Below are 10,079 nucleotides of genomic sequence, written 5' to 3'. Positions count from 1 at the left end.
CTTCCTCTGCTTCTATTCAAAACCACCACGTTTTCAGAGAGGCAATTGCTTTTGTGATCTGCGACCGTGGGAGGCTTCAAGGGCCATGGGGCTTCCTTTGCTTCATGTTCCTCTCCTTTCTTTTAGAGATGAAATATTGTTTGGGTAACAGTTCAGCAGAAAGAGTGTTAACCACTTCTACACGCACAGAAGCAATTTGTCACGGCTCTTTTCCATTAGGCATCTAAGACCTTATCAGTCAGTGCATCAGAATAAAAAGGAAAGAATAAAGAAGTTAAATTCATTTACATATATAGGCTTGTATACCTGTAGAGTATTTTGGAAGGACTCACAAGAGACAAAACAGAGATTGCCTCTGTGATGGAGGAAGGGAGATTTGGTTTCACTCTCCATGTCCATGCATATAAACCATTGCATATCCACAATATGCATGTATTTATTAAAAGGAGAATACAATTTCAAACATAAAATAACAAATTGAAAAAACTAAAGACCGACACACAAGCTTTCTAAGATAAGGAGGGAAAAAAGAAAGAAAGGTTGAGGCAGCTTTTGGAGATATATTTAACAGCAGAGAGGAAGTCGGGGGCGAGGGAGATGCACAGGACCAGCCTGAGGCAGCATACCAAAGAACTCTATAGTTACAGGAGGCCGGGGGGGGGGGGGGGGGGGGGGGGGGTGGGGGGGCGCTGAGTGCAGGCACAGCAGACTCTGAGAGGTGACCACTGCTTACGTGATTTGAAATCCACTGGTTAGAAGCACACTGGTGCCTAAGGGCACACACAGGGACATTACAGAGATGACTAGGCCTCCTCCAATATGCCAGTGAGCATCAAACAGTCATCTCTGTAATGCCCCTCAACGTGAGCTCAGGCTCAGGCCCAGGTTTGACTCAGAGAAGGCAACTGTGTGTGCCAAAAATTCTTCCCTGGGTACTTAGCCCTCCTGTGGGTTTGTGAGCAAAGGATAGGATTTTCAATAGATGGTACATGTCTTTGGGTACTCTTTCATGGATGTCATAATATTTCTTAAAAATCAGCTTTGTGATAAGACCCAGGCAACAGAGCTTAAGATTCTATTCCTTGGCAGCAACCTCAGTATGGAGACTCAAACTTGCCAAAAAATAGCAAATCCACACCCTCAGATGATCGGCCGCAGCCCACCTCGACTGCACAGATTAATGTGCAGCTGTTGGACTTTCCCTCACATGGAGAGGTCCAAAGTGAAAAGTGTTCGTTTTCTTTTCTTCTTCTTCTTTTTTTTTTTAGATGGAGTCTCGCTGTGTCACCCAGGCTGGGGTGCAGTGGACCAGCTTCGCTCACTGCAACCTCTGCCTCCTGGGTGTTCAAGCGATTCTCCTACCCCAGCCTCCCGAATAGCTGAGACTACAGGCGCCCACCACCAGGCCCGGCTAATTTTTTTGTATTTTTAGTAGAGATGGGGTTTTACCGTGTTAGCCAGGATGGTCTCGATCTGCTGACCTCATGATCTGCCCGCCTCTGCCTCCCAAAGTGCTGGGATTACAGGCGTGAGCCACCGCGCCCAGTCAAGTGTTTGGTTTTTAACCTGTCAAGGGCAGGCCTCAGAAAGCTCTTGACAACGTGAAAAAAAACATGCTATGCTTCTTTTCCACAACGCTGGCTTGAGCCCGATGCAGGAAGCTTTGATGGGGAGCTGTGCGTTCACATGGTCCAATCTCCTTTGACAGCATGCCCTTGCCCTGCTCAATCTTTTGCTTGTACAAAGCCCACTCCCTACCAGCGAATCACTGTCCCGCCCTGCTTTCCCTTGCCCGTCGAGGCAGCTGCACTCCCAGGTGAGTGTTATTGTAAAGCTCAGATCCACCCTCATCAGGCGCCCAGGTCCCCGAAGGACAGCCTTTGGCTGTTAGTCCACATTGCCCTGCGCTGTGAAGTGGTCACAACCACGATTGGGATTCCAACAGCTCTGGCAGTTCCTAAGTGCCAAAGGGAAGATGGAGAATGTAATCGACCTCAGTAGCCATTTACTGCTCCATATGTTACAAAACAGAAGAGATTATGTCTTAATTACACGCCCTTCATTCTAAAAGGCCATGATCATCTGTGGTGGCCACTAGTATTTAAATAAATCATGGAAAACATGTGTCTGGCCTCTGAGGTTAATAACGTGCTGGCGATCTTTCCAGGAGCCAAGAAGGTTTTTGTAATCATGGACAATTGCTGCATGGGCTTAAATCGAGGGCAGAGCTGAGTCACTTGACTGTAAACACGTGGTGGAGAATGTCTGGGCTCATCTTGACTTTCTCATGGTGCTGACGGTGGGAGTGTGGGTGGGGGGCACTGGGGATCCGGTCCCAGGGAGGCAGCCGCAGAGGAGCTGGGGACCCTGCAGGGCTGTGGCCACGGTGCTGGGCTCTCCCACAGGCCCTGGCTTCTCCTCTCTCGGAGGAAATGCAGCAGACATTTAAATATTTCCAAACCAAACAAGACACCCTGAAGGACGCTCCTCCTGCGGCCCCATCATCTGCTTCAGGCCGGATTTGGAAATATCAAACAACAGTGACAGAGGCAGCTTTGCTTTGTAGAGGACGAGCAGGGAAGAGAGGAAAACAGAGCTGGTGGCTGCCACTGTGCTGGGCTGCTGCCCTCAGACTGGGGGGCTGCTTTTAAATACGGCAAAGTCAGGAATGCAGGGTGGTCTTCAAGTCACAGTTCCCTGAGTGTCCCTCACCCTCCTCCAGCATTCAAAATAACCTAGAGGGGCCTTAAGGATTTCCATGTGTCATGCGAGTTCTTTTTGACCTGGGAACGCTTCCTTTCAGGTTTTTCATGGCTCAGGGAGTGTCCTTGTACTCTTATTCATTCTGAAAAGGCCCTTCATGCTCTCTCCTGCACCCAGCAGGTTAATCAGACTTAACATTTTCATGTGGTCTTTGATGGCGACACAAATACAAGTACTAGAATCAAACCATCCTTCCCACCCCCATCCCCCAACCCCGAAGTCACCTCCTGTCTGTTCCATGAGACCACAGCCTGCTCCGAAATTCTGAAAAGCCTCATCTAATGTCAGCACTGAATTTGGGGAAGGAAAAGGAAAGTTGTAACTCTGGCCTTGTTCTGCATGTAATTGTTAATAGAATTGCGGTTTCTTTCTTTCTTCTGTAATCTTGTTTTCCAAATTAAAATCCCTCAATGACTCAGCCTCTGCTAGGGGCTGAGAAAGAGTCTTGCAAGGGCCATCAAGAGAATGCCTGGGTGAAAGTCAGAGGGCAGTGCGGGAAAACTGCACTCTCCCATCTGCAGAGGGCCTCACAGATTTTGCCTCCCCAAGCCTGGTTCCGTTCCCTGGGGGAATATGACAATGGCACCCCCACCCTCTCTGTGGGAGAGGGGCTTGAGTCCTGTGTAAGGGAGTCTGGGCCAGACTCAGGTTTTGAACATTGAGGGCAGGTCCTCCTCTTCTCCATGCATCCCTGGAATCCCCCTTCTTACCAAGCCCCCTCCTGCCAAGCCAGATCTCTGTCTGGGGATTCCTGCTTTCCTCCTCCCCTGTGCCCCGGGTGGGAAGCCGCCTCTGAGGGCCGGGCCTGAGCTCCCATCCCTCCTGCCTCACTCCCAGGGAGCCAAGACTGGGCTTGGACATGCCTGGCTCTCACTTGGGGTTAAGCTGATGGAGACATGGCCCGGGGGCTCTCAGAGCAGCTGGTTCTCTTCCATGGGACCTCAGTGGAAAGGGCAGGAGTTCCACAGGCCATGGAGGCTGCCTTTGCCCAGCTCCCTCAGACACCAGAGTCTGTTTCAGTCATTCTTTTTTTTTTTGAGATGGTGTCTCAGTCTGTTGCCCAGGCTGGAGTGCCGTGGTGTGATCTCGGCTCACTGCAACTTCTGCCTCCCGGGTTTAAGTGATTTTCCTGCCTCAGCCTCCCGAGTAGCTGGGACTACAGGCATCCACCACCGCACCCAGCTAATTTTTGCATTTTTAGTAGAGACAGGGTTTTACCATGTTGGCCAGGCTAGTCTCGAACTCCTGACCTCGAATGATCCCCCTGCCTCAGCCTCCCAAAGTGCTGGGATTACAGGCGTGAGTCACCGTGCCCAGCCAAGGGTCAGTTCCATTCTTAGGGGATGAGCAGATGACGTCTACTCCAGTGTGGGCTGTGTCTTGGGCTGTTCAAGAACTTAGTGGACAAACACCCTGGCACATGCTGAGTGTATCTCACCAATTGCCAAGCTCAAGGGGCACATGGATCCTGCCAGGAAGCCTCCCCCGTTGTGGCTGCCACCCCATCCTTTCACAGACCAGCCCCATTCTGATGTGTGGAGTCCGATGGAGCCGGGTTGGGGTTTCAGCAGTTCCAGTCACCAGGCATGTGACTACAAATGATCTTGCTCCTCTAGGAGTGGGTTTAGCAATACTTGCCTCCTAAGACTCTTCAAGATCCCACTCAGAGACGGCTGGCAGAGAGCCGGGGCCCACAGAGAGCTGCCCTGTGAATACCCAGTGCTCCTACCGTGCAACAGTACTAGCTCATCCCAGTTCCAAAAGGGGAAAAAAATCTTTGTCCTGTCTTCTTTCTTTTTTTGAGAGGTGTGCATCTCGATGCAGAGACAATGTCTGATGCAGTTTCAGGGGCACTGCTGCCTCTCCCAGGGACTTGTGGAGTCCATAACTATAGGCTTTGCCCTCCCCAAAATAATGCAGCCCCGCTGGGGGCTAGAGCTCATTTGCATGCTGGCTCTAGCGTTTTCTCTCTGCAGGAAATAAAATCTAGCTTCCAAGCCACTCCAAGCTCAAGGCACAGATGGAGAGAAGGGATGGGCCTCGCTGGTCTGGCTCTCTGAGAGCCTATTTAATCTGGAGCTTGCTAGAGCAGGGGAGAAGGGCTGGGGTTGTGGACCCAGAAATCAAGTGTATTCCTGTCCAGCTGCGAGCCTGATTTATAACTGTTATGGCTGAATTATGTTCTTCACACTCCCAACTCCCCCAAAAAGTATGGTGGAGTCCTAACTCCCAGTGACCTCATTTGGAAAGAAGGTCTTTACAGAGGAAATCGAATTACAACAAAGTCATTAGGGGTGGCTCTGGTCCAATATGACTGTGTCCCCATAAATAGGGGAGATTAGGACAGATACACACCCAGGGAAGAGCATGTGGGGACACAGGGAGAAGACACCATCTGTAAGTCAAGGAGAGGGGCCTCAGGAGAAACCAACCCTGCTGACACCTGGATCTTGAACTTCCAGCCTCCAGGACTCGAGATGATAGATTTGTGTGTGTAAATCACCAATCTGTGGCACTCAGTTGCAGGACAGCCCTAGCAGATGCCCTGTGGCTTTGCTGGGCCACAGCCTCTTCGGGGCTGCCGTCTGGAAGCAACTCCTGGGGCTGAGGGTGGGAGACAACCCACAGCCATCTCTGGGACATTATGTTTAGTGTGTGTGCTTTTGTTATTCCCAGGGCACAGTAAGGAACAGGGCTTTCCCTACAGCCTGGACTGGCCTGTCTGTGGGCTTCATGGATCTGGTGGCCAGTGCCCACCGTGAAGACCCGAAGCCGGAGCAGCCTCCTTACTTGGCACTGCTGCTCAGCCGCTCCTTGGCAGAGATTCATATCCGGGTGGAGGACTCCCAGCCCGGCTACCTGCCCCGTTCCTCTTGGAACGGGAACTTGCTTGAAAAGGAGGGGTCATCTAAGAGGAAGAAGGATTGCCCTTGCTGACCAAACCCTGTTCTTACTATTGCAAGGGGACACCCCATGTTCAGAGCCTGCGTCAGAGCCCTAGGACCTCACCGCTTCCTGGAGCCCCCAGGTCCTCTCCACACTCCACGCAGACAGCAGGCCGGCCTCAGCTCTGGGCTCCCTACCCTGTTTTGGGAGACGCTGCCCTATGCTGTGGTTCCAGCTGGGGGCCTTGTCCATGGCCAAGGGGCTTGGGTTGGCCTCTGAGAATAAAAGCAACCTTTTAATTTAAAAGAGGTAGTTCTTTCTGTTTCTGGGATTAGAACAGGGTTGTGATTAGAAAAAGGAAACTTCAGAAGATGATGAAACCGCTGTGGTTGATTTGGAGATTTGGGAGGATGGCAGGAGTGATGGGATGTCAGCCTTTAGTGCTTGCAGATAGACCCACAACTGAATAGCAGATTGTGTGTGTGAGTGTGTGTGTTTGTGTGTCTGTATGCATGTGTGTGTCTCTTTGTGTAGCTGCATGTCTGCATGTATGTCTGTGTGTTTGTGAGTATGGGTCTCTGTGTGTATGTCTGTGTTTATGTGATGTGTGTCTGCGTGTCTGTATCCATGTGTTTGTGTGGCTCTGTGTATCTGTGTGCATGCATGCTTTTGTATCTACATATCTCAGCATATGTGTGTGTGTGTCCATATGTCTCTCTGTGTTAGATGTCTGTGTGCATGCGTGTTTGTGTGTCTACATGTCTGCCTGTCTATATCCTTGCTTGTGCATGTCTGTGTGTGTATCTGTATCTGTGTCTATGTGTCTGTGTCGGTGTGTGTTAGTGTGTGTCTGTGTATTTACAGCTCTGTGTGTGGTGTGTTTATGTCTGTGTGCGGCCCACGTCTGTGTGTTTCAGGTCTGTGCCCAGGTGTCCGCGGGTTCGAGGTTCAGACCAAGGCCTATGTCTTACATGTGTCTGTGGGTTCATGTATTTCTTGGTGGTCTATGTGTCCAGGAGGTTCAGGTAGTTCATAAAAATCTGTGCGTCCGCGCTCATGCGGTCCGTGTGTGTCCGTGTGCATCCATGTCCATGCATGTGCGTTCTGTGTCCGGTATTGTCCGTCTCTTGTGCGTTCTGAGCGTGGTCCGTGATTCACCATGCGAGTCCGCGCATGCGTCCTGCGTCCATGCGTACGTGCGCGTCCATGCGCTCCAGGCCCATGCGTTTACGTCCAGTGCAACCATGTGCGAATCATACGTCCACATCCGTTTGCGTGCTCCAGGCACGCCCATGTCCGTGTGCGTCCATGTCCGGTACGTCCATGTCCGCGTGGCTCAGGCTACTGCGTCCAGCGCATGTCTGCGTGTCCATGCGCGTCCATCCGTGCGCACGTCCGTCCCATGTGCGTCCATGCGCTAACGGTCCGTGCGTCCATGCATGGAACGTATGCGTCCATGTGCGTAACCATGTCCTTGCGTCTGTACGCAGGTCCATGGCATTGCCCAGGTGGTCCATGCGGTGTCCATCCAGGTTATTGTCCGTCCGCATGCGGTTTATGCGCACGGTCCAGGTCCATGGTCCATGTGGCGGTGGCAGAACCAGCACGGTGGTCCAGGCGGTCCATGCGGTCCAGGTGTCCATGACACGTGGTATTCAGGCAGGTCCATGCGCGCCGCCCATGCGTTAATGTCCCAGGTGTCCATAAAAGGCGGTCCATGCCGTTAAGGTCCATGCGGTCCATGTACCATGTGCGTCCCCAGGTATCGTCCATGCGTGCGGTCCAGGGTAAGGTCCATGCGCAGGTCCAGGGTGGTGTCCATGCGTCCACGCATTGCAGGTCCGGTCCATTCAGGCGGGCGGTCCACGTCCATGATATTCCATTGAAAAGACACGATAAGTGTCTGTGAGTGCTGTGATGTCTCTCAGGTGCTGCCTGTGGGGCTTCCCTGTGCTTGGCCTGGAGCCCCGGACATCCTTGGCTTTTCCCTCTCCCTCCCCAGTCCTGCGGGCTGCCTCATGCGGGTCTCTTACTGTTGGACTACTCTATCTTAGTGCACAGGGCTGTGAACTGCTTCTGCCATCATGCCAAGGAGCATATGGACACCTGCCCTTGGAAGAGACTCTGGGCAGGTGAGGCCAGGTGGCTGGGCTGCACCAGACGTCCAAGGCGCAGAGGGACATGTCCCTGTGACCTCAGTCCCCACAGCCTCACCCTGCCCTGGTGCATTCGTGCCATTCCTGTTCTGTGTCCCTCCCTCCTTGAGCTCCGGGCCTCAGGCTCGGCGTTCTGTCTCTTAGGAAAGGGCCTGAGTAACTGATTAATGTGGAGCTATGCCTGGTGCCTGCTGGGCTGTGCCTCCCTCCTCTGCACAGTCTAGGAGTTCAGTGGCTGCTCCCAGCTTGAGGAATATGGATCTAGAGCAGCCGTCACCTAGGGAGCCCCAGAAGCCCCACGCCCATCCAGAGATTTCACTGTTAGGGTCTGGGGTGAGTTGGGGAGTCTGCTCGAGTGTACCGGGGTACAGAAAGCTTGACAGCTGGGAGAATGTGGCTGTGGCCATAAGTTTCCCCACCTGTCCTGGAATGAGGGCGACTGGAAAACATGAATCCTGTTCTCCAACGGCATGGCCTGAGCATTGGAAGAACCAGGGCAGCTTTTTTCTTTTTAATTGACAAATAATTTTGTGTATTTATTGGGTACGATGAGCTATTTTGAGCTATGTATACATTGTAGAGTCAATTAAGCTAGTTAACACCATCACCTCACCAACTTACCGTTTTTTTGTGGTGAGAATGTGAAGAATCCCTTCCTTTAGCATACATTATTATTAACGGCGGTCACCATGGCACACAATAGATCCAATAGATCACTAAAACCCCTGCAGTCTACCTGAGACTTTGTGCCCTATGGTCAATACATCCCCTTTCCCCATCCCTTCTTCTCCCCCAGCCTCTGGTAACCACTTTCTACTCTGTTTCTACGACATCAACTCTTGGATTCTCCATATAAGTCAGAGCATGTGGTAGTTGTCTCTCTGTAGCTAGCTTACTTCACTCAGCCTTATGTTCTCTGGTTCCACCCATGTGGTCTCAAATGACAGAATTTCCTTGTTTTTTAAAGCTATGCCATCTTCCAGGGGTCCCTGACTCCTCTGCCCCAACTGTGGAAAAATTATCCTTCATTAAACTGGTCCCCGGGGCCAAAATAGTTGGAAACCACTATCATAGTCCATTGACTGTACAGGGAATTCTAAAAATCTGTCCACCAGTTGATGGGCACATAGTTTGATTGCATGTTGTGAACAGCGCTGCAGTAAACCCGGGAAAACAAACATCTCTTCTGCATACTGATTTCAGCTCCTAGGGAGCTTTCTCCAGCAAGAGAGCTGCTGCTAGCAGTTCTATTTTTAGTCCACTGAGAAGGGGCCATACCATTTTCCAAAATGGCAGTGCTAATTTACATTCCCACCAACCGCGTGCAAGGGTTCCTCTTCCCTCCATCCTCGCTGATGCTTACTTAATTTTGATAAAAACCCTTCAGGTGGGTGTGAGGTGATACCTCATTGTGGTTTTCCTTTACATTTCCTGCTGAATAGAGATGGTGAACATTTTTCCATAGACGTGTTGGCTGTATCCAGAGAGCTGTTAAACTAGGCCTTGGCCTACCCCAGATTGTGTCCGGAACTGGTGGGTTCCTGGTCTCGCTGACTTCAAGAATGAAGCCGCGGAGCCTGGCGTTGAGTGTTCGGTTCTTAAAGACGGTGTGTCTGGAGTTTGCTCCCTCTGATGTTAAGATGGGTCCCAAGTTTCTTCCTTCTGCTGGGTTTGTGGTCTTGTTGGCTTCAGGAGTGAAGCTGCAGACCTTCCGGGTGAGTGTTACAATTCTTAAAGGAAACGCATCCCCAGTTGTTTGCCCCTCCCGGTGGGTTCATGGGCTGGCAAGCTTCAGGTGTGAAGCTGCAGACCCTCTCAGTGAGTATTACAGCTCTTAAAGGCATGTGGACCCAAACAGACAGCAGCAGCAGGATTTAACACAATCAGCAAAAAAAAGAAAAAGAAAAAGAAAAAAAACATACTTCCACAGACGTCCAAGCGGGTAGACAGTGCTAGCTCGGGCAGCCTGCTTTTATTCCCTTATCTGGCCCCACCCACATCCTACTGATTGGTCCATTTTACAGAGAGCTGATTGGTCCGTTTTGACAGGGTGCTGATTGGTGCATTTGCAATCCTCTAGCTAGACATAAAAGTTCTCCCAGTTCCCACCAGATTAGCTAGATACAGAGTGCTGCTTGGTGCATCCACAAACCCCCCCAACCCCAGCTACACACACAGTGCTGATTGGTGCACATGCAATCCTCCAGCTAGACATAAAAGTTCTCCAAGTCCCAACCAGATTAGCTAGATACAGAGTGCTGTTTGGTGCATCCA

Source organism: Papio anubis, chromosome 6, assembly GCF_008728515.1.
Source record: "Papio anubis isolate 15944 chromosome 6, Panubis1.0, whole genome shotgun sequence".
Taxonomy (NCBI): domain Eukaryota; kingdom Metazoa; phylum Chordata; class Mammalia; order Primates; family Cercopithecidae; genus Papio; species Papio anubis.
Note: the sequence above shows the minus strand (reverse complement) of the source record.